Genomic DNA, 25,872 nt, shown 5'->3' with positions numbered 1-25,872 from the left:
GAGAGCTAGGGAAGTTCAAGGTTTTTGATTTATAGTTTAAAGAGAGATAACACAAAAGAACACAATGTTATTATGACCCAATTGTGATTAATGTCTATCTCATGTTTATGTTATGATATGTAAAAAAAAAATAAAAATTATTGGTAAAAAAAAAAAAAAATCAATGGTGTTTTTCAAAAGTTCAACATATCTTAAGAAAAATCAAGCTCTCATACATCTATTGATTAAAAAAAATGTTATGTCTACTTAAGGAAAGGGAGAACAAAATTAATATTCAAAACTAAAAACTGGTAACATATTATTATTCTTTGGTGCATACAAATATTACTTTTTTAATTATCTGAGGAACTCACATTTGTGCAAGATATCCAGAATAAAAACTAAACAGACACAACTTGGCATCCCTACATTTTTACCTTGCTTGATTTTCTTGGAAAAAAGTAAATCGTCTGTTATTCTGAATGTATAGAGAGTACTCATGAGTAGAAATGAGCCAGCCTCTAGAGGCTCGAATTCGGTTTGGTTCGTCGAACGGAGGCCGCGTTTGAGTTCGGTTCGGCGAGCCGTTCGCCGAACCTCAGGAACCCCATTGAAAACAATGGGAGGCAATCACAGACACATAAAAACACATTATAAATGTACACATACAGTTAATAAACATTGCCATTACACTTTTTGGTCCCCGCAACGCGTCCTGCACTATGTGTCTCCTGCCGCTTTTTCTTCTGATAATCGCTGCGTCCTCCCGGTAACCAGCACTGATGATAGGACCTTCTGTGACGTCAAAATAGCCATGTGACCAGTCACGTGTCTATTATCTCATTGGCTAACGACTGGTCACATGACTATGACGTCATGCTAGGTCCTGTCAGTGCATCTCTCCGGTAAGCGATGCTTCTTTGAGCATGTCCTTTTACCGGCGAGATGCTCTGGCACATGATGGACGTCTCCATCCATGCATGTCGGCGCTCTTTACAGAGTCAGCCCACATGCAGGGACTAGCTGTCACAGCTGATAAATAGCGGCACCTGGAATCACGTGATCGGAGCACCGTTGCTATGGTAACCAGTCTGTCAGCGGTGACGTCACCGCTTACAGCCATCAGCGTCTGATCACTCACAGAGTGAAAAGACTGCACGGGAAGCAGCAGCATCTTCCTCCCATGCAGTGCTGTCTGATGTAGCAGAGCTGCATGGGTTGAAGGAGAAAGAAGACAGAAGAGCAGGATCGTTGAGGGCTGACAGGGAGTAATATACATGGAGTCTCTAAGTGCGTCTGTATTTCTATTAAAGTATTTTTTATCTGTGTGGTGAATTTTTTTTAATGGCCTGGTCAAACTTGCCTGACATTAGGAATCTCTGGCTTAATACTAGCTAATAAAACAAAGCGAGTGTTTACTCAATATTACCCAGCAAGCCACCCGGCTTCAGGGCAGCTGGAAGAGTTGGATACAGCGCCAGATGATGGGTCTTCTATGAAAGCGCCATTTTCTGGGGCGGTTGCAGACTGCAATGCACAGCTGAGGCGCCCAGAAAGCTCGGGCTAACCTGTGCTTCGGATTTCAATCCCCAGCTGCCTAGTTGTACCTGGCTGGACACAGAAATGAAGCGAAGCCCTCGTCGTTTTTTTTTTTTAATTATCTCATGAAATTCATGAAATAATTAAAAAAAGGGCAAATCTTTGATTTGATGTTTTTCTTTGTGCCTGACGGTCCTGAGGAAGGGAGCCAAGTCTCCAGAAACATGTAGACCTATGCAAATAATAAAGATACATTATTCTGACATCTGAACAGTGATCATTGGTGCGACATTGAAATACCCCTTTCAACTCTTCTCTGTTACTCTCCTGCATTTTGTAATTTTGCAACCTTTGGTGCCTTTCATGTGGCACTAAGGGGTGCTTAGTCTTGTATTTAGCAAAAAAAAAAAAAAATAAAAAAAATGATGTGGGGTTCACCCTATTTTTGATAGCCAGCTAGGGTAAAGCAGACGGCTGCAGCCTGCAGACCACAACTGGCAGCTTCACCTTGGCTGGTAATCCAGAATTGAGGGCTCCCCACACTGTTATTTTAAATTAAATAAATAATTAAAAAAAAAACACATAGGGGTCCCCCCAAAATTGGATCACCAGCCAAGGTAAAGTAGACAGCTGGGGTCTGATATTCTCAGACTAGGGAAGTCCGTGGTTATTGGACTCTCCCCAGCCTAGAAATAGCAGGCCGCAGCCGTCCCAGAAGTCGCGCATCCATTAAATGCGCCAATCCTGGTGCTTCGCCCCAGCTCATCCGTTGCCCTGGTGCGGTGGCAAACGGAGTAATATATGGGTTAACACCAGATGTGTAATGTCACCTGGCATCAAGCCCTGGGGTTCGTGATGTCAAGCGTCTATCAGATACACAACATCACCAACCCAGTCAGTAATAAAAAAAATAGACGACAAACACATTTTTATTTGAAAAAACACTCCCCAAAACATTCCCTCTTTCACAAATTCTTAGAAAGAAAAACAAATCCAGGTCTGGTGTAATCCAAGGGGTTCCCATGATGATCCATACCATAGTCAAAGTCCCAGTCAATGAAGAAAAGAATGTTCCATATTGACTGGGAGAGCAATGCAGTGACCTGAGCTAACATCAATAAGTCAGCCAAGGTCACTGCAGGACATGACAAGTGTTGCTGTCAGGAGGATAGCGAGGTACATTACCTGCGGTGATCACTGCACTCCTGATAGCAGCGCTGTCACTGCAGGGCATGACGAGTGCTGCTGTCAGGAGGATAGCAGGTACATTACCTGCGGTGATCACTGCACTCCTGATAGCAGCGCTGTCACTGAGTTCAATGACCGCCGCCTTCATAAACCAAGTATCGCGGGAGCCTGTGATGTCACCGCTAGTGACAGTCTTGGGTTGGCAGCGAGAGGAGATGTGACAAGCGGCGGCCAAGGAGGACAGTGACAGCGCTGACATTGGGAGGGCAGGGCTTCTTCACCGCTGGTAAGGCTAGGTTCACATTTCCGTTGTTTTGCATCAGTCACATGCGTTGCTTGATGTTTGTGACTGATGCATTGTACAACGAATGACAAGAATAGAATTCATTGTCGTACTCCGTTGTAAAAGAGAGAACGATCAGCTGATCATTCACAATTGCTGGCTGGCTTTTGAGAACGAACAGATAATCTCCCAGCGGCCGGCTAATGAGAGCGATTAGCTGATCATTCACAATAGCCGGCTGCCGAGAATGTGTGCGGACAGCGGAGTGCGAGCTGGGTGGAGCCGAGTGGGGCCATGTGTGCAGACGGCGAAGTGCAGGGTGGGTGGAGCCGAGCGGGGCCATGTGTGCGGGTGGCGGAGTGCAAGGTGGGTGGAGCCGAGTGGGGCCATGTGTGCGTGCGACGGAGTGCGAGGTGGGTGGAGCCGAGTTGGGCCATGTGTGCGGGCGGCGGAGTGCATGGTGGGTGGAGCCGAGCGGGGCCATGTGTGCAGGCGGTGGAGTGCGAGGTGGGTGGAGCCGAGCGGGGCCATGTGTGCGGGTGGTGGAGTGCGAGGTGGGTGGAGCTGGGGCCATGTGACGCGGAGGACATCAGTGCCGGGGACTGCATGGGTGGGGACAGGTGAGTGAGAGTGTGAGTGTGAGTGTGTGTGTGTGTACCTGCCAAGTGCAGGAGGGGGCGGACCTGAATGGGGAAGTGTCGGCCTCCTGCACACGTAGCCTGGGTAAATATCGGGTTACTGAGCAAAGCGCTTTGCTTGGATACCCGATATTTACCTTTGTTACCAGCTTACCGCAGGCTGCAGCGATGGCTCCCTGCACACTGTAGCTGTAAAAAGCCATGCTTTTGATGATCAAACCGTTCTCGAACGTAACTCGAACTGTCGAGCTTTTAGCAAAAAGCTCGAGTTCAAGTTTGATCTCGAGCACCCCCAAAATCACTCGAACATGAAATTGGCGAATCTTGAACCTCGAATATCGCTCAACTCTACTCATAAGCTAGTACTAAAATGCTCAAATGCTTATTACTCGAATCGAGCAGGTTTGCTGTTGAGACGGGCTAGACAAGAGAAACAAGTATAATGGAAGTCAAGGGGAAACTCAAGCATTTTTCCAGAATATCCTAACAGGAGAGTTACGGAATTTACAAATAGCTGAAAATAATAAAAACAGAGTTTAAATGGAAGAGGATCAGCATGGGTAAGATACCTGGTTGCATCTCTGATTCCAATGTTGCTGTTGGGAACTAAATGTTTTAAAAACTGATGTGGGGAACCCCTACTTTTGATAACCAGCCAAGGTAAAACAGACTGCTGGAAGCTGATATTAAAATGCTGGGAAGTCCATGGTTATTTGGTCCTTCCCAGCCTACAAATATCAGCTTGCAGCCACCCAGGAATTGACACATCATATTAGAAGCGATGGCAATTGAGGTAATATTTTTTGCGGTTGATGTCAGCTGTCTAATATCAGCTAGCATGAAGCTGAAAGGTTAGTATTGGAGCATTGTCTATCTGACAGCCCCATTAATAACCCAGTAATCCTTTAAAAAATACACACAGGAAAAATAGTTTATTTGAATAAAGACTACCCTACACTATCCTTCATTCAAAAATTTATCAAAAATGTTCCCATGCAATTTGGTCGTAGTTCATGATACCCAAATGCAGCTCAGCGATGATAACTGTGAGTAGCATTAAAGTACAGCTATTAACATGTGGCAGGTAGTGATGACAACTCTCATCAGTGACGCTGGGTCTCGCAGAGTGCAGTGTTGAGCCAGTGTCATTACTACCCTGTGCCTGTGAAACTTTTTTCCTGTGTGTGTTTTTTGGAAGGGATTATTGGGTTAGTAATTGGGAAGTCTGATTGACACCTCTCCATTACCAATCCCTCACCTTGATGCCAAATGACATTAACCCTAGAACGCGCAACGATAGAACTCTACCATAGAAAGCAAGTAACCTAGCAGGCCTGCGAGGCTCCAGGTATGCGTTCTAGGGTTAAATAGCTGACATCAACCCCAAAAAATATTATCCCGATTGCTACCACACCAAGGCAATCAAGAAAAGTCGGGCAAAGCACCTGAATTAGCTTATCTAATGAAGCGCCAATTCTGAGGTAGCTGTGTGCTGATTTTTTAGGCTGGGAAAGGCTAAACAACCATGGACTTTCCCAGCTTGATAATACCAGCACGCAGTTTTCTGTTTTACCTTGGCTGGTTAGCAAAAATAAGTGAGACCCTAAGTAATTTATGTATTTATTTATTTATTTTTTATTTATGTATATACAAGTAGAGATGAGCGAACCAGTCGCGGTTCGGCTCGAGGTTGGTTCGCCGAACGGACCTCCCGTTCGAGTTCGGTTCGTCGAACGTTCGACGAACCGAACTCGAACTGCATAGGAAACAATGGCAGGCAATCACAAACACAGAAAAACACCTAGAAAACACCCTCAAAGGTGTCCAAAAGGTCACAAACAACTCACAACACATGGGAAAGTGACAAGGACATATACTCATGCGAAAACAAAAGAGCTGGACAAGGAAAAAGAGGAGGACACACAGATATATGAGTATATGCAAGGAAACATCGATTCCATTAATGTGCAACTTGAGCCCTGCTCATTCTTGGCTTCCAATCTTGATAAATTGCCTGAGCTCGCCACGTACGTCTTGGGGATCTTGTCGTGTCCTGCAGCCAGCGTTCTCTCGGAACCTGTCTTCAGTGCTGCTGTGGGTCTGCTGGCAGATAAGCACACGTGTCTGTCCACTGACAATGTGGACATGGCTCTCAGAGGACTTTTCTTCCCCTGGGTCAGCCAGGGGACGGGAAAGCCACGCGTATTTTTGAGAGTGCTTCATGCAAAGCATCTTTTTCTTTTTCAAAAGGGAGCTCAACCGATGCCAGTCAAGTGGGGTGTGTGTGGCCCAGTGAGTGGCAACCAGGGAGACTGTGGTTGGAGTCCCCTCGCTGTGTCTCTAAAAGAACCAAGATGAACAAGTCATGGCTCTCAGAGGACTTTTCTTCCCCTGGGTCAGCCAGGGGACGGGAAAGGCATGCGTATTTTTGAGAGTGCTTCATGCAAAGCATCTTTTTCTTTTTCAAAAGGGAGCTCAACCGATGCCAGTCAAGTGGGGTGTGTGTGGCCCAGTGAGTGGAAACGAGGGAGACTGTGGTTGGAGTCCCCTCGCTGTGTCTCTAAAAGAACCAAGATGAACAAGTCATGGCTCTCAGAGGACTTTTCTTCCCCTGGGTCAGCCAGGGGACGGGAAAGGCACGCGTATTTTTGAGAGTGCTTCATGCAAAGCATCTTTTTCTTTTTCAAAAGGGAGCTCAACCGATGCCAGTCAAGTGGGGTGTGTGTGGCCCAGTGAGTGGAAACGAGGGAGACTGTGGTTGGAGTCCTCTCGCTGTGTCTCTAAAAGAACCAAGATGAACAAGTCATGGCTCTCAGAGGACTTTTCTTCCCCTGGGTCAGCCAGGGGACGGGAAAGGCACGCGTATTTTTGAGAGTGCTTCATGCAAAGCATCTTTTTCTTTTTCAAAAGGGAGCTCAACCGATGCCAGTCAAGTGGGGTGTGTGTGGCCCAGTGAGTGGAAACGAGGGAGACTGTGGTTGGAGTCCCCTCGCTGTGTCTCTAAAAGAACCAAGATGAACAAGTCATGGCTCTCAGAGGACTTTTCTTCCCCTGGGTCAGCCAGGGGACGGGAAAGGCACGCGTATTTTTGAGAGTGCTTCATGCAAAGCATCTTTTTCTTTTTCAAAAGGGAGCTCAACCGATGACAGTCAAGTGGGGTGTGTGTGGCCCAGTGAGTGGCAACGAGGGAGACTGTGGTTGGAGTCCCCTCGCTGTGTCTCTAAAAGAACCAAGATGAACAAGTCATGGCTCTCAGAGGACTTTTCTTCCCCTGGGTCAGCCAGGGGACGGGAAAGGCACGCGTATTTTTGAGAGTGCTTCATGCAAAGCATCTTTTTCTTTTTCAAAAGGGAGCTCAACCGATGCCAGTCAAGTGGGGTGTGTGTGGCCCAGTGAGTGGAAACGAGGGAGACTGTGGTTGGAGTCCCCTCGCTGTGTCTCTAAAAGAACCAAGATGAACAAGTCATGGCTCTCAGAGGACTTTTCTTCCCCTGGGTCAGCCAGGGGACGGGAAAGGCACGCGTATTTTTGAGAGTGCTTCATGCAAAGCATCTTTTTCTTTTTCAAAAGGGAGCTCAACCGATGCCAGTCAAGTGGGGTGTGTGTGGCCCAGTGAGTGGAAACGAGGGAGACTGTGGTTGGAGTCCCCTCGCTGTATCTCTAAAAGAACCAAGATGAACAAGTCATGGCTCTCAGAGGACTTTTCTTCCCCTGGGTCAGCCAGGGGACGGGAAAGGCACGCGTATTTTTGAGAGTGCTTCATGCAAAGCATCTTTTTCTTTTTCAAAAGGGGGCTCAACCGATGCCAGTCAAGTGGGGTGTGTGTGGCCCAGTTAGTGGCAACGAAGGAGACTGTGGTTGGAGTCCCCTCGCTGTGTTTCTAAAAGACCCAAAATGAACAAATCATGGCTCTCAGAGGACTTTTCTTCCCCTGGGTCAGCCAGGGGACGGGAAAGGCACGCGTATTTTTGAGAGTGCTTCATGCAAAGCATCTTTTTCTTTTTCAAAAGGGAGCTCAACCGATGCCAGTCAAGTGGGGTGTGTGTGGCCCAGTGAGTGGAAACGAGGGAGACTGTGGTTGGAGTCCCCTCGCTGTGTCTCTAAAAGAACCAAGATGAACAAGTCATGGCTCTCAGAGGACTTTTCTTCCCCTGGGTCAGCCAGGGGACGGGAAAGGCACGCGTATTTTTGAGAGTGCTTCATGCAAAGCATCTTTTTCTTTTTCAAAAGGGAGCTCAACCGATGCCAGTCAAGTGGGGTGTGTGTGGCCCAGTGAGTGGCAACCAGGGAGACTGTGGTTGGAGTCCCCTCGCTGTGTCTCTAAAAGAACCAAGATGAACAAGTCATGGCTCTCAGAGGACTTTTCTTCCCCTGGGTCAGCCAGGGGACGGGAAAGGCACGCGTATTTTTGAGAGTGCTTCATGCAAAGCATCTTTTTCTTTTTCAAAAGGGAGCTCAACCGATGCCAGTCAAGTGGGGTGTGTGTGGCCCAGTGAGTGGAAACGAGGGAGACTGTGGTTGGAGTCCCCTCGCTGTGTCTCTAAAAGAACCAAGATGAACAAGTCATGGCTCTCAGAGGACTTTTCTTCCCCTGGGTCAGCCAGGGGACGGGAAAGGCACGCGTATTTTTGAGAGTGCTTCATGCAAAGCATCTTTTTCTTTTTCAAAAGGGAGCTCAACCGATGCCAGTCAAGTGGGGTGTGTGTGGCCCAGTGAGTGGAAACGAGGGAGACTGTGGTTGGAGTCCCCTCGCTGTGTCTCTAAAAGAACCAAGATGAACAAGTCATGGCTCTCAGAGGACTTTTCTTCCCCTGGGTCAGCCAGGGGACGGGAAAGGCACGCGTATTTTTGAGAGTGCTTCATGCAAAGCATCTTTTTCTTTTTCAAAAGGGAGCTCAACCGATGCCAGTCAAGTGGGGTGTGTGTGGCCCAGTGAGTGGAAACGAGGGAGACTGTGGTTGGAGTCCCCTCGCTGTGTCTCTAAAAGAACCAAGATGAACAAGTCATGGCTCTCAGAGGACTTTTCTTCCCCTGGGTCAGCCAGGGGACGGGAAAGGCACGCGTATTTTTGAGAGTGCTTCATGCAAAGCATCTTTTTCTTTTTCAAAAGGGAGCTCAACCGATGCCAGTCAAGTGGGGTGTGTGTGGCCCAGTGAGTGGCAACGAGGGAGACTGTGGTTGGAGTCCCCTCGCTGTGTCTCTAAAAGAACCAAGATGAACAAGTCATGGCTCTCAGAGGACTTTTCTTCCCCTGGGTCAGCCAGGGGACGGGAAAGGCACGCGTATTTTTGAGAGTGCTTCATGCAAAGCATCTTTTTCTTTTTCAAAAGGGAGCTCAACCGATGCCAGTCAAGTGGGGTGTGTGTGGCCCAGTGAGTGGAAACGAGGGAGACTGTGGTTGGAGTCCCCTCGCTGTGTCTCTAAAAGAACCAAGATGAACAAGTCATGGCTCTCAGAGGACTTTTCTTCCCCTGGGTCAGCCAGGGGACGGGAAAGGCACGCGTATTTTTGAGAGTGCTTCATGCAAAGCATCTTTTTCTTTTTCAAAAGGGAGCTCAACCGATGCCAGTCAAGTGGGGTGTGTGTCGCCCAGTGAGTGGAAACGAGGGAGACTGTGGTTGGAGTCCCCTCGCTGTGTCTCTAAAAGAACCAAGATGAACAAGTCATGGCTCTCAGAGGACTTTTCTTCCCCTGGGTCAGCCAGGGGACGGGAAAGGCACGCGTATTTTTGAGAGTGCTTCATGCAAAGCATCTTTTTCTTTTTCAAAAGGGGGCTCAACCGATGCCAGTCAAGTGGGGTGTGTGTGGCCCAGTTAGTGGCAACGAAGGAGACTGTGGTTGGAGTCCCCTCGCTGTGTTTCTAAAAGACCCAAAATGAACAAATCATGGCTCTCAGAGGACTTTTCTTCCCCTGGGTCAGCCAGGGGACGGGAAAGGCACGCGTATTTTTGAGAGTGCTTCATGCAAAGCATCTTTTTCTTTTTCAAAAGGGAGCTCAACCGATGCCAGTCAAGTGGGGTGTGTGTGGCCCAGTGAGTGGAAACGAGGGAGACTGTGGTTGGAGTCCCCTCGCTGTGTCTCTAAAAGAACCAAGATGAACAAGTCATGGCTCTCAGAGGACTTTTCTTCCCCTGGGTCAGCCAGGGGACGGGAAAGGCACGCGTATTTTTGAGAGTGCTTCATGCAAAGCATCTTTTTCTTTTTCAAAAGGGGGCTCAACCGATGCCAGTCAAGTGGGGTGTGTGTGGCCCAGTTAGTGGAAACGAGGGAGACTGTGGTTGGAGTCCCCTCGCTGTGTCTCTAAAAGAACCAAGATGAACAAGTCATGGCTCTCAGAGGACTTTTCTTCCCCTGGGTCAGCCAGGGGACGGGAAAGGCACGCGTATTTTTGAGAGTGCTTCATGCAAAGCATCTTTTTCTTTTTCAAAAGGGAGCTCAACCGATGCAAGTCAAGTGGGGTGTGTGTGGCCCAGTGAGTGGCAACCAGGGAGACTGTGGTTGGAGTCCCCTCGCTGTGTCTCTAAAAGAACCAAGATGAACAAGTCATGGCTCTCAGAGGACTTTTCTTCCCCTGGGTCAGCCAGGGGACGGGAAAGGCACGCGTATTTTTGAGAGTGCTTCATGCAAAGCATCTTTTTCTTTTTCAAAAGGGAGCTCAACCGATGCCAGTCAAGTGGGGTGTGTGTGGCCCAGTGAGTGGCAACGAGGGAGACTGTGGTTGGAGTCCCCTCGCTGTGTCTCTAAAAGAACCAAGATGAACAAGTCATGGCTCTCAGAGGACTTTTCTTCCCCTGGGTCAGCCAGGGGACGGGAAAGGCACGCGTATTTTTGAGAGTGCTTCATGCAAAGCATCTTTTTCTTTTTCAAAAGGGAGCTCAACCGATGCCAGTCAAGTGGGGTGTGTGTGGCCCAGTGAGTGGAAACGAGGGAGACTGTGGTTGGAGTCCCCTCGCTGTGTTATACATGCTTTTAGAAGGGCATGACATGGCTTGGAGGTTGACTTTCATAAAATGCAAACTGTTGGCTACCAAAATGCTGCCTTTCCAACAACTGTGGTTATAGGCAATGAGGAACATACTGATGAAGATGAGACGCAGATACCCGATTGGGATGACAACTTAAATATTCGGTCAGGGCAAGAAGAGGCTCGGTCTGAGGGGGAGGGGAGTGCAAACACAACAATTGATGATGAAGTTCTAGATCCCACCTACTGTCAACCCCCAGTCAGGCACTCGAGGAGGTCAACAGAGGCGGTGGAGGAGGATGCAACCGACGACGAAATTACCTTGCGCCTTCCTGGACAGAGTCGGAGCACTGGTAGCACGTCTACAACTGCATCCTCAGCCACCACTCTGCCTATGAGCATTATTCGGGGTGCATCAACAGGTCGCATGGCCTCTAAGCCTTGCCTAGCCTGTTCCTTTTTTGACATAGAAAAAGATCGCCCAAATCATGTGATATGTAAAATTTGTCATGATTCTCTTAGTAGAGGTCAAAACCTCAGCAGTTTGACAACTTCTTCCATGAATCGTCACATGAATAAATATCATAGGTCCCGGTGGGAAGCTCACTGTGCTGCAATGCGGCCTAGCGGAGCGAACCATCCACCGCCCGCCCCTTCCAGTGCATCCGCGCGCTCTTCATCTTCTAGGACTGTGGGGACAGCTGTCACACCTGTTTTTCCACGCAAAACTTCCACCACTGTAACTGCAACAGGCAGTTTGCTTGGTAGGTCGTCAGTTGGTTTGGAAGGGGAAACAAGTGAGTGTGTACAGCTCTCTCAGACATCGATAGCACCTACGTTGGATGAAGGCAACATCATGTCTCCGCCTGCACTTTCCTCACAAACCTGCATTTTTCCAGGGACACCCTACTCAACACCGTCTACACACAGCAGCCAGATCTCTGTCCCTCAGATGTGGTCAAATAAAAGGCCACTTCCTCCGACCCATGACAAAGCTAAGAGGTTGACTCTATCCCTCTGTAAGCTGTTGGCTACCGAAATGCTGCCTTTCCGCCTAGTGGACACACAGGATTTTAGAGACCTTATGTCTGTCGCTGTGCCCCAGTACCAGATGCCTAGTCGCCACTACTTCTCTAAGAAAGGTGTGCCCGCGCTACACCAGCATGTCGCACACAACATCACCGCTTCCTTGAGAAACTCTGTGTGTGAACGGGTGCATTTCACCACCGATACTTGGACCAGTAAGCATGGACAGGGACGTTACATGTCGCTGACTGGGCACTGGGTAACTATGTTGATAGATGGTGAAGGGTCTGCTGCACAAGTCTTGCCGTCCCCACGACTTGTGTGTCAATCCTCTGTCTGTCCAAGTTCCGCCACTGCTTCTGTATCCTCCACCTCATCTGGGTCCTCCACCTCCGCCCCAAGCCTGCCTGGTCAGGCCACCAGCGTTCTCACTGCGCAGAAGGAATCACGCACCCCTCATTACTATGCTGGCAGCAGAGCGCAACGGCATCAGGCGGTCTTTAGCTTGACATGTCTTGGGAATAAGAGTCACACAGCTGAGGAGTTGTGGTCAGCTCTGCGGTCCGAGTTTAATAAATGGTTGTCTCCACTCAACCTGCAGCCTGGTAAGGCCGTGTGCGACAATGCTGCAAACCTGGGTGCGGCCCTTCGCCTGGGCAAGGTGACACACGTGCCTTGTATGGCTCACGTGTTGAACCTTGTTGTCCAGCAATTTTTAACACACTATCCCGGCCTAGATGGCCTTCTGACCAGGGCACGTAAACTGTCTGCAGTGCTCACTTCCGCCGTTCAACCGCCGCAGCTGAGCGACTTGCATCGCTCCAGAAGTCTTTCGGCCTGCCGGTTCATCGCCTGAAATGCGATGTGGCGACACGCTGGAATTCAACTCTCCACATGTTACAGCGACTGTGGCAGCACCGGCGAGCCCTGGTGCAATACGTCATGATGTATAGCCTGGGCCAACGAGATGCAGAAGTGGGGCAGATCACCCTGATGGAGTGATCTCAGATCAAGGACCTATGCACCGTTCTGCACAGTTTCGACATGGCGACGAATATGTTTAGCGCTGACAATGCCATTATCAGCATGACGATTACAGTCATTTACATGCTGGAGCACACGCTAAACACTATTCGGAGTCAGGGGGTGGGACAACAGGAAGGGGAGGAACTACAGGAGGATTCATATGCGCAAGACACAACAACATCACCAAGGTCCAGACGTTCATCATCACCAACGCGGCAGGCATGGGACCATGGGGGACAGGGATCAACAAGGGAGCATGGTAGCAGGCGAGATGTTGAGGAAGGTGCAGGAGGACATGAAGATATGGAGGACGAACTGTCCATGGACATGGAAGACTCAGCGGATGAGGGAGACCTTGGTCAAAATTCAGTTGAAAGAGGTTGGGGGGAGATGTCAGAGGAAGAAAGAACGGTTAGCACCTCTATGCCACAAACACAGCGTGGACTTGGTCCGCATGGCTGCGCAAGACACATGAGTGCCTTCTTGTTGCACTACCTCCAACATGACCCTCGGATTGTCAAAATTAGAAGTGATGATGACTACTGGCTTGCCACACTATTAGATCCCCGGGACAAGTCCAAATTTTGTGACATAATTCCACCCATAGAAAGGGACGCACGTATGCTGGAGTATCAGCATAAGCTGTTACTCGATCTTAGCTCGGCTTTTACACCAAACAACCGTGCAGGTGAAGGGAGTGATTCTCCCAGTTGTAACTTGACAAACATGGGACGGCATCGTCATCTTCAACAGTCTACCCGTACCAGTAGGACCGTATCTGGTGCTGGTAACAGCAATTTTATGGAATATTTTCATAATTTTTTTAGACCCTCCTTTGCAAGGCCACCAGAGACAACAAGTCTGACACATAGTCAACGGATGGAGAGGATGATACAGGAGTATCTCCAAATGAACATCGATGCAATGACTTTGCAAATGGAGCCTTGCTCCTTTTGGGCTTCAAATCTAGAAAAATTGACAGAGCTCTCCAGTTACGCCTTGGAGATTTTGTCGTGTGCAGCTGCCAGCGTTGTCTCTGAACGTGTCTTCTTCAGTGCTGCTGGGTGTGTGCTGACAGATAAGCGCACGCGTCTGTCCAGTGACAATGTGGACACACTGACGTTCATCAAAATGAACAAGTCATGGATCCAGAAGGAATTTACTACCCCTGTGTCATCCTGGGGAGAGTAAATGCTTGTGGATTTGGAATGTGCTTGATGCAAATCAAAACATCCTGTTTGCAACTAGGGCACAAGTGCTGCCACTGATGGGGTGTCTGTGTGCCCAATGTTGGGAAAAAAGGTAGACTCCGCTTGGAGTAACCCTTGCTTGATGTGTTTTTTAAAAATGATACAAGATGAACAGATCTGAAGGCAAGATGAAGGCAACATCATGTCTCCGCATGCACTTTTCTCACAAACCTGCATTTTTCCAGGGACACCCTACTCAACACCGTCTACAGACAGCAGCCAGATCTCTTTCCCTCAGATGTGGTCAAATAAAAGGCCACTTACTGCGACCCATGACAAAGCTAAGTGGTTGACTCTATCCCTCTGTAAGCTGTTGGCTACCGAAATGCTGCCTTTACGCGTAGTGGACACACAGGATTTTACAGACCTTATGTCTGTCGCTGTGCCCCAGTACCACATGCCCAATCACCACTGCTTCTCCAAGAAAAGCATGCCCGCGCTACACCAGCATGTCGCACACAACATCACCACTTCCTTGAGAAAATCTGTGTGCGACAGGGTGCATTTCAACACAGATACTTGGACCAGTAAGCATAGACAGGGTCATTACATGTCACTGACTGGGCACTGGCAAACTATGGTGAGAGATGGAGAAGGGTCTGCTGTACAAGTCTTGCCGTCCCCACGAGTTGTTTCAATCCTTGTTCTGTATGTAGAAGTTAATACACTGCTTCTGCCTCTTCAACCTCGTGTGGGTCCTCTACCTTGGCGCAAACCCTGTGTGGTCAGGCCACCCTTCCTTGCAACTGCGCACAAGGACTACCACACACCTCCTTACTATGCTGGCAGCAGAGCTCAATGCCATCAGGCGGTCAAAGCTTTACTTTGAAATGTATGGGAAATGTGAGTCACACCGCTATTACAGAGAATAGTAGTCAGGCAGGGTCAAAACATTAATTGAGGAACAGGAACAGAATGGGACGGCCAGGAAAGAATCAGAAAACAAGCAGAGTTGAAATGCGTATCGGCCAACAAGGTACATAAACAGCAAGCAGGAAAAGTAGTCAGGTAACAAGCACACAAAATCATAAAACTGAACTGGGGGTAAAATTAACCAGAGGTTCATAGCTATGTCTGGCAGTGGTCTGCAGACAGGATGGGCATAAAAAAGGGTGTGGTGTCTTCCCATTGGTTGTAGCTGAATGATGGTTTTTCATCTGTGAGATACCCACCAGCTACATTCAGCCAGAGATTCTGCATCTGTCAAGGTAATGCAGCCCAGTGGGTGAGCATAACCTGCGTCCACCTGCGCCGCTGGCATCGACTACTCTCACATCATCAGCACTATTCATGAAAGGAACACGTTGTCACCTGGCAACCGGATTACAAATTGACGGAGCGGACTACGTTGGTGACTTAACAGCCGTGTGCGGCAATGATGCAAACCTGGCTGCGGGCCATCCTCAGGGCAATGTGACACACGTGCCTTTTAGGGCTCACGTGTTGAACCGAATTCGCCAGCAATTTTTAAAACACCATCACGGCCTACATGGCCTTGTGCAGTGGGCACGCTCGCTATGTGCTCACTTCCATCGTGCGCACACAGCAGCTCAACAACTTTCATCACTCCGGAAGTCTTAGGGTCTGGCAGTTAAACGCCGTAAATGCGATGTTTCGACACGCAGGAATTGGAATCTGCACATGTTGCAGCGTGTGTGGCAGCACCGCAGAGCCCTGCTGAAATACGGTAAGACATATAGCCTGGGATAACTTGATCCAGAGGTGGTGCAGATCACGCTGCTGGAGTGGTGTCAGATCAAGGACCTATGCACCCTGCTACACAGTTTTGAAATGTCGACGAAGATGTTTAGCACTGGCAATGTCATTCTCAGCGTGACAATTCTGGTCATCTACATGATGGAGCACACTGTAATTATTATTCTGAGTCAGGTGTTGGGACAAGAGGAAGGGGAGGAAGTACAGGAGGAGTCATATGCGGAAGGGATAACAAGATCTACGAGGTCCAGATGGTCAGCGGCACCTATGCGGCATTCATGGTGAGGGAGAGAGATTAACAAGGGCGCATAGTATCAGCAAAAAGTGTTGATGAAAGTGCAGGAGCCCATGAAGAAATGGAGGACGAACTGGCGATGGGCATGGAAGACTCAGCAGATGAGTGAGAGCTTGCTCACATTTCGGTTGTGCGAGGTTGTGGGTAGAGGGCAGAGGAAGGATGCACGATTCTCACCTCTCTGCCACCAACACACCAAGGACTTGGTCCTCCTGGATGCACAAGACACATGAGCGCCTTCTTGCTGCTCTACCTACATGACCCTCGGATTGTATGAATTTGAACTAATCCTGAATACTGGGTTGCCACACTGTTAGATCCCCGGTACAAGACAAAATTTGGCGAACTAATTCCTGCCATAGAAATAGACGCACGTATACAGGAGTATCTGCAGAATGTGGTACGCAATCTTAGATCTACTTGTCCACTAAACACCAGTGCTGCACAGAGTGAATCTCAACGCTTTGTCATGGATAGGAGGAAATGGTCTTTTACTTGTCCACATCGGAGGGACCGAGGGATGGCTGCTGTGCTGAGATGGCGTTGAGTACGGTGTCCCTGCACAGTTGCACTTTTGGTCATATCCCAAAATGAGTTGAAAAAGGACAGATGCTGTTGGAAAGGGGAACAGGTGTGTTGGAAAGGGGAAAAAAGTTTTGGTCCGTGGATTTGGTGGTTAAGCAACTGTAACATTTGCTGAAGAAACAACATCTGTTACAGTGGGACTGGCAGATTTGGATAAAGTGGTATATAATCTGTGACCGCTATATAACGAAAATTAATAAGAAAAGAAAGAGAAAGGTATATATCCCCATCAGCAGTCAGTGTCCACCGTGCTCCCAGTTGGAAAAGGAGAGGTTGGCAACTTGAAGGTTTGGTGGAGGATACAGAGCTGTGTGGCTATGAAACTAATAGTAGCCTGAACCGAGTTAGACGCCATTCGGATCTGGAGACTGTGAGCCCTGTTAGCGTCACAGGGTCCACATGCCCACCCAGCCCAGGAACTCCCTGTTAACAACACAGGGGCCATTGAGTACGCTGACCGTGTGCGTAGGGGCCACACCTGTGGACAGCAGGCGCATCAGCAGCAGCAGGCCTGTTAATGCCACTGGGCTGCACAAGCAGGACTGTTAGGACAGGAGCTGGTCTTAACCGTTCTGCGTTACCAACTGTGGTGGTGGCCTGCATCCACCACCCGATCCCTGCCTACCTCTGGCCTAAAGCCGCAATGGGTTCAACACATGGAGGTGTGCTCTTTCGGAGCATAATAGAAGACTGCGCACCTCCTTGTTGGCTCCAGCCCCTTTTATAACCTGGGTCCGCCCCAAACCAGGGTGAACCACAATGCACCTCCTGGAGACAAAAGTAGAGTGACACGTCATGAGTGGCATAACTAGCGTCCTATTTGGAAACGCAACTTCAATGATGACCTCATGGCTGCCATGACCCAAACACCTCACCAGTCATCGTCTGAGCATCAATAATGCGGTGACAAGTCATAGGTGTGGGCCTCTGCAAGCCATTTGGGAGGACACCTGATGCCCTGTGGTCTATATGGGACCCCCACATCAGGGCCAGGGCCAAAGAGTTCATTACCGGACCTAGTCTCTGATGCAGGAAGTGCCTGAGCATGCTCAGTAGCATGAAATACAGTCTCTGAAAAAAGACTATCAGCTTTAGCATGGTGTCTATGCCCAAAACAGGACTTAGACCCGGCACGGAATGCAAGCACCTGTGCAAAGAGGCTTTTCACACTTAGTGTGGGAGCATGCGCTGTATCCCGAAATGAAAACTTAGCGTCAGGAATGGCACAGTCAGGCTGAGCATACTCAGTAGGCGAAACACTGTAATTATGCTGCAGCTGGGGTACATCGGCACACGCATGCGCACTAGCTGCCTCTCCACACTTAGACGTGGAGGGGAAATTTGTCTTGGAGATGCTGTCTATGAACAGAAGGAAAAGCTAAAGGAAGCCTGACTTTCTATCCCTCCGAATTATGAAATGCAGCAATGAATTCCATGAGTTTGCTATAACATTAGCGTAGCAAAATGTGCATGAGGGTGTGATGTAGAGGTGCTAGAAATAGCTTGTCACCAGTGGGGCACTAATGGAATACAACAGCCAGTTCTATGATGCCACAAAATGGCAGTATTTTGTGCTATCATTATAGCTTATTAAAAACAGAGCACGAGGTTGTCATGCAGAGGTGCTGCACATAGATTTGCAGTAGTGTGAATTGACAAAAGTACAATAGCCACGTTTAGGATACAACTAGGTACAGTGAGTGTTTGCTAGTAAAATTGCTTAGTTTAAAAAAGTTGTAGTGTGCAATGCAGGCAGACGTGCTATGCAAATGTCTTTGCACTAGTGGGACTATAGCAAAGTCCAATAGCCACGTATAGGATGCCACTAGGTACACTGAGTGTGTGCTAGTATAATGGCTTCGTTATAATTTGTTGGAGTGTGCAACGCAGGCAGATGCGCTCTGCAAATGTCTTGGCACTAGTGGGACTATAGCAAAGTCCAATAGCCACGTATAGGATGCCACTAGCTACACTGTGTGTTTGCTAGTATAATGGATGAGTTTAAAAAAGATAGAGTGTGCAATGCAGGCAGACGTGCTGCAAATAACGTTCCAATACTGTGAATTGACAAAAGTACAATAGCCACGTTTAGGATACAACTAGGTACAGTGAGTGTTTGCTAGTATAATGGCTTCGTTATAATTAGTTGGAGTGTGCAACGCAGGCAGATGCGCTCTGCAAATGTCTTGGCACTAGTGGGACTATAGCAAAGTCCAATAGCCACGTATAGGATGCCACTAGGTACACTGACTGTTTGGTAGTATAATGGCTGAGTTTAAAAAAGTTAGAGTGTGCAATGCAGGCAGACGTGCTGCAAATAACGTTCCAATACTGTGAATTGACAAAAGTACAATAGCCACGTTTAGGATGCCACTAGGTACACTGACTGTTTGCTAGTATAATGGCTGAGTTTAAAAAAGTTAGAGTGTGCAATGCAGGCAGACGTGCTGCAAATAACGTTCCAATACTGTGAATTGACAAAAGTACAATAGCCACGTTTAGGATGCCACTAGGTACACTGACTGTTTGCTAGTATAATGGCTGAGTTTAAAAAAGTTAGAGTGTGCAATGCAGGCAGACGTGCTGCAAATAACGTTCCAATACTGTGAATTGACAAAAGTACAATAGCCACGTATAGGATGCCACTAGGTACACTTACTGTTTGCTAGTATAATGGCTGAGTTTAAAAAAGTTAGAGTGTGCAATGCAGGCAGACGTGCTGCAAATAACGTTCCAATACTGTGAATTGACAAAAGTACAATAGCCACGTTTAGGATACAACTAGGTACAGTGAGTGTTTGCTAGTATAATGGCTGAGTTTAAAAAAGTTAGAGTGTGCAATGCAGGCAGACGTGCTGCAAATAACGTTCCAATACTGTGAATTGACAAAAGTACAATAGCCACGTTTAGGATACAACTAGGTACAGTGAGTGTTTGCTAGTATAATGGCTGAGTTTAAAAAAGTTAGAGTGTGCAATGCAGGCAGACGTGCTGCAAAAAACGTTCCAATACTGTGAATTGACAAAAGTACAATAGCCACGTTTAGGATGCCACTAGGTACAGTGAGTGTTTGCTAGTATAATGGCTGAGTTTAAAAAAGTTAGAGTGTGCAATGCAGGCAGACGTGCTGCAAATAACGTTCCAATACTGTGAATTGACAAAAGTACAATAGCCACGTTTAGGATGCCACTAGGTACACTGACTGTTTGCTAGTATAATGGCTGAGTTTAAAAAAGTTAGAGTGTGCAATGCAGGCAGACGTGCTGCAAATAACGTTCCAATACTGTGAATTGACAAAAGTACAATAGCCACGTTTAGGATGCCACTAGGTACACTGACTGTTTGCTAGTATAATGGCTGAGTTTAAAAAACTTGGAGTGTGCAATGCAGGCAGATGTGCTCTGCAAATGTCTTGGCACTAGTGGGACTATAGCAAAGTCCAATAGCCACGTATAGGATGCCACTAGGTACACTGAGTGTTTGCTAGTATAATGGCTTAGTTATAATGAGTTGGAGTGTGCAACGCAGGCAGATGCGCTCTGCAAATGTCTTGGAACTAGTGGGACTATAGCAAAGTCCAATAGCCACGTATAGGATGCCACTAGGTACACTGAGTGTTTGCTAGTATAATGGCTTCGTTATAATTTGTTGGAGTGTGCAACGCAGGCAGATGCGCTCTGCAAATGTCTTGGCACTAGTGGGACTATAGCAAAGTCCAATAGCCACGTATAGGATGCCACTAGGTACACTGAGTGTTTGCTAGTATAATGGCTTCGTTATAATTAGTTGGAGTGTGCAACGCAGGCAGATGCGCTCTGCAAATGTCTTGGCACTAGTGGGACTATAGCAAAGTCCAATAGCCACGTATAGGATGCCACTAGGTACACTGAGTGTTTGCTAGTATAATGGCTGAGTTTAAAAAACTTGGAGTGGGCAATGCAGGCAGATGTGCTCTGCTAATGTCTTTGCACTAGTGGGACTATAGCAAAGTCCAATAGCCACGTATAGGATGCCACTAGGTACACTGAGTGTTTGCTAGTATAATTGCTTAGTTTAAAAAAGTTGGAGTGTGCAATGCAGGCAGATGTGCTCTGCAAATGTCTTTGCACTAGTGGGACTATAGCAAAGTCCAATAGCCACGTATAGGATGCCACTAGGTACACTGAGTGTGTGCTAGTATAATGGCTTTGTTATAATTAGTTGGAGTGTGCAACGCAGGCAGATGCGCTCTGCAAATGTCTTGGCACTAGTGGGACTATAGCAAAGTCCAATAGCCACGTATAGGATGCCACTAGGTACACTGAGTGTTTGCTAGTATAATGGCTTCGTTATAATTTGTTGGAGTGTGCAACGCAGGCAGATGCGCTCTGCAAATGTCTTGGCACAAGTGGGACTATAGCAAAGTCCAATAGCCACGTATAGGATGCCACTAGGTACACTGAGTGTTTGCTAGTATAATGGCTTCGTTATAATTAGTTGGAGTGTGCAACGCAGGCAGATGCGCTCTGCAAATGTCTTGGCCCTAGTGGGACTATAGCAAAGTCCAATAGCCACGTATAGGATGCCACTAGGTACACTGTGTGTTTGCTAGTATAATGGCTGAGTTTAAAAAACTTGGAGTGTGCAATGCAGGCAGATGTGCTCTGCTAATGTCTTTGCACTAGTGGGACTATAGCAAAGTCCAATAGCCACGTATAGGATGCCACTAGGTACACTGAGTGTGTGCTAGTATAATGGCTTAGTTATAATTCTGTCACGGCCAGGTGTACGGGCAGGCCCAGGAGGTGGATCCACTGGACCGAACTCCTAGATGGTAGGAAAGAGTCCGGCAGCTGGAACACTAGAAACAACAGAACAGTCCTTGCACACGGGAATAGCGGAGAAGTCCCTGGGACCACGGAGTTACGGGTGGTAGTCCGGGTGACGCAGCTCAGGTTCGGAAGCCGAGATGATGTCAGGCGGGGTCCGGAACCTTGGGAGCAAGATGACGGGTCACCGCAGGGATCCGAGATGGTGCGGACTGTCAGGATGGCAGATGGACAGCGTTCGGGGTTCAGGATACGGCAGACTGGATGGCGAGGCAAGCACGGCTCTACAAAGAGAGATAGGTGAGTACATGCACTGAAACACCAGGAGACCTGACTCCTAGCTTAGGGAACACGAAGATCAGGCCCCGCCCCCTTGGACAATACACCCCTTTATACCCTGTACCTGATTAGCCTCATTACCTGTTAATGGACGCTGGCCCTTTAAGAAAGGGTCAGTGACCGCGCGCGCGCCCTAATGCGCATGCGCGCAGCCCGGGTGCCAGAAGCCAGGGAAGGAGGCTGAGAAGAGGACGCAGGGGAGCCGGCCAGGGCCTGGGAAGCCGTCGGGCGCCGCGATCGGGGACCAGGGGGCCTGGGAAGGACGAGGACCGGAGGCTGGAGAGCGGGGAGCGTGGCAGGTGAGCCGGGGAGCGGGGCTGAGGACCCGGGGAGCGGAGCAGAGGACCCGGGGAGGGGAGCCAAGGACCCGGGGAGCGTGACAGTACCCCCCCCCCACGCCCCCCTCCCCGCAACCGGGACATGAAGGCACGGATCAGAGGAGTGCCCACGTTCTCCCTGGGCTCCCAGGACCTATCCTCAGGACCATACCCTTCCCAGTCCACCAGGAAGAACTGTCGACCTCGTACGGTCTTCATGGCCACGATATCCCTTACCGCATAGATGTCGTCATCGGCAATAGGTGGAGGAGCCGGACTGGCAGCAGCGGAGAAGGGACCAAGGACAACCGGCTTGAGCAGGGAGACGTGGAACGAGTTGGGTATCCTCATCGTGGCCGGGAGCTGCAGCTTGTAGGAGACCTCATTGATCTTGCTGAGGACCTTAAACGGCCCGATGTAGCGAGGACCCAGCTTGTAGGAAGGTATCTTCAATCGGATGTACTGGGAAGCAAGCCAGACCAGGTCACCAGGAGAGAAACACGGAGGGTCCAGACGCCTCTTGTCAGCGTGTTTCTTCATCCGCTGGGAAGCGCGTCCAAGGGACGCCTTGACAGAGTCCCAAATGGTAGCGAAGTCACGGGCTACAGTATCAGCCGCAGGGACATCCGAAGAAGGGGATATAGGCAATGGAACGGAGGGCTGAAGTCCGTAAACGACATGGAAGGGAGATTTGGAGGACGACTCACTGATATGGTGGTTATGTGAGAATTCAGCCCAAGGCAGAAGCGTGGACCAGTCGTCGTGATGGGCGTTGACATAGTGACGTAAAAAAGAGGTCAAGATTTGATTGACCCTCTCCACTTGGCCATTAGACTGAGGATGGTAAGCAGAAGAAAAGTCCAGAGTCACTCCCAGATGCTTGCAGAGCGCCCTCCAGAAGCGGGAGGTGAACTGAGTTCCTCTGTCGGACACGATGTGGGATGGAAAGCCATGCAAGCGGAAGATGTGATGTATATAGGCTTCCGCGAGTTCCTGAGCAGAGGGCAGTCCGGCCATAGGGACGAAGTGAGCCATTTTGGAGAACCGGTCCACCACGACCCATATGACTGTGTGTCCGGAGGATAATGGCAAGTCCGTAATAAAATCCATCGCTATATGTTGCCACGGAACTGAGGGTATAGGCAGAGGCAGAAGACGGCCATAGGGCAGGTGTTTGGGCGTCTTGTTCCTGGCACAAGAGGAGCAGGCAGAGACATAAGCAGCGACGTCCGTGCGAAGGGATGGCCACCAGTAATGGCGTACAATCGCACCCCATGTTCTCTTCTGGCCTGCATGACCGGCTGTTTTGGAGGCATGACCCCAGTGTAACACTTTTTGCCTGTCAGTTTCAGAGACGTAGGTCTTTCCGGGCGGTATCTGGGCCAGAGTGACAGGGGCCACCGGAATAATCTTGCTAGGAGGGATGATAGGTTGGGTAGTCTCTTCCTCCTGCTCCATGGGCACGAAAGACCTAGACAAGGCATCCGCGCGTACATTCTTGTCCGCGGGTCTGAAATGGAGCTGGAAGTCAAACCTGGCAAAGAATAAGGACCACCTGGCTTGCCGTGGGTTCAGTCGCTGGGCGGACCGCAGGTATTCCAGGTTCTTGTGGTCCGTGTAGATAATCACGGGGTACACTGCTCCTTCCAGGAGGTAGCGCCACTCCTCCAGAGCCAGTTTGACCGCCAATAGTTCTCGGTCACCGATGGTGTAATTACGTTCCGACGCTGAGAAGCTCTTGGAGAAGAAACCGCAAGTCACCATCTTGCCGGAGGAGGATTTCTGCATGAGCACTGCTCCAGCTCCCGAGGAGGAGGCATCCACTTCCAAGGTGAACTGGCGGTTTAACTCCGGACGGTGGAGTACAGGAGCGGAGGCAAATGCTCGCTTCAGGGAGCAAAACGCGGCGTCGGCCGCAGGTGACCAGTCCTTTGGATTAGCCTCCTTTTTGGTCAAAGCGGAGAGAGGAGCAGTCAGGGCAGAGAAGCGAGGGATAAACTGGCGGTAGTAGTTGGCGAATCCCAGGAACCGTTGGATTGCCTTCAGTCCAGAAGGAGGAGGCCAGTTGAGTATGGAGGAGACCTTCTTTGGATCCATCTGCAGTCCAGTGCCCGAGATGATGTATCCCAGGAAAGGGAGAGAAGATTGCTCAAAGACGCACTTCTCATATTTGGCGTAAAGACGATTCTCCCTCAGTCTTTGCAGAACCAGCTGTACGTTCTCTCTATGGGTCTGGAGGTCCGGAGAGAAGATAAGGATGTCATCCAGATAAACTACGACACAGACGTAGAGGAGGTCCCGGAATATGTCGTTCACCAATTCTTGGAAGACTGCTGGTGCGTTACACAGGCCGAAGGGCATCACGCAGTATTCATAGTGCCCATCGCGAGTATTAAACGCGGTCTTCCATTCGTCCCCAGAGCGGATACGAACTAGGTTGTAGGCACCCCGAAGATCCAGCTTGGTGAACACACGGGCTCCTCTGAGCCGATCGAACAATTCGGGGATGAGCGGCAGAGGATATTTGTTTTTGACGGTGATCTGATTCAGACCCCGGTAGTCGATGCATGGGCGTAGGTCACCCTCTTTCTTCTTCACGAAGAAGAAGCCTGCTCCCGCAGGAGAGGAGGATCTCCGGATGAATCCTTTTGCCAGGCTCTCTGTGATGTAGGTAGACATGGCCCTGGTTTCGGCCGGAGACAACGGATATATCCGTCCTCGAGGCGGTGTTGTTCCTGGGAGCAGGTCGATGGCACAATCGTAGGGACGGTGTGGCGGAAGTACCTCAGACTCCTTCTTGTCAAAAACGTCTGCGAAGGACCAATAGGCCGAGGGCAGTTCCGGTAGGTTCTCTGGAACCGGAGGTCGTCGGATGGGTTGTATGGACTTCAGACACTTCTCATGACAAGCAGAACCCCATCGGGTGATTTCGCCAGTACCCCAGCTGACTGATGGTTCGTGTGTCCGCAACCAGGGAAGTCCCAGCAGGATGTGATGGGACATGTGTGGAAGGACGTAGAGAGTTATGTTCTCGGTGTGCAGGGCACCGATACGCAGTTCGACCGGTCTGGTGACCCAGGAGATGGTGTCAGAGAGGGGTCTCCCATCCACAGAGGCAATCACTAGGGGCTTCTCGAGTGGAGTAACAGGCAGCTGGTACTTGTCCACCGTGGCCTGCTGGATGAAATTGCCTGCTGCTCCAGAGTCGAGGTATGCCTCAGCCGTGAAGCGCGTCTCTCCCGTTGACACTTGCACAGTCCACATAACCGGGTCTGAGAGAGTCCCAGCACCTAGGGTGGCCTCTCCTACCAACCCTAGGCTTTGGAGTTTCCCGGCCTTTCCGGACAGGAGCGTAGGAGGTGAGTGTCCTCTCCGCAGTAAAAGCAGAGGCCCTTGGCGAGCCGCTCTGCTCGACGTTGTTCAGATTGCCGTACACGGTCGATCTGCATGGGCTCGTGGACGGGAATCCCAGCTGTTGATGACTGCGATACGGAGGACTTCTGTGGAGGAGGGGAATGCCGTACCGGACGTCTCTCCCGAGACAGCTCTTTGGAGCGCTCCTGAAAACGAATGTCCACTCGAGTTGCTAGGGCAATCAGGGCATCTAGGGTGGAGGGCACGTCACGACCCGCCAACTCATCTTTGATGCGACTCGAGAGTCCTTCCCAGAAGGCGGCTGTTAGGGCCTCATTATTCCACCCGAGTTCAGAAGCCAACGTGCGGAAACGGATGGCGTATTGGCCCACCGTCAGTGTTCCTTGACGTAAGCGGAGGAGAGATGAAGCAGACGCAGAGGCGCGTCCCGGCTCGTCAAAGGTGCTGCGGAAGGCCTGCAGGAACTCTTGAAGATCCTTGGTCATAGGGTCCTCCTTCTCCCACAACGGGTTCATCCACGCCAGTGCCTCGCCCTCCAAGTGAG

Source organism: Anomaloglossus baeobatrachus, chromosome 3 (assembly GCF_048569485.1).
Source record: "Anomaloglossus baeobatrachus isolate aAnoBae1 chromosome 3, aAnoBae1.hap1, whole genome shotgun sequence".
NCBI lineage: Eukaryota > Metazoa > Chordata > Amphibia > Anura > Aromobatidae > Anomaloglossus > Anomaloglossus baeobatrachus.
Note: the sequence above shows the minus strand (reverse complement) of the source record.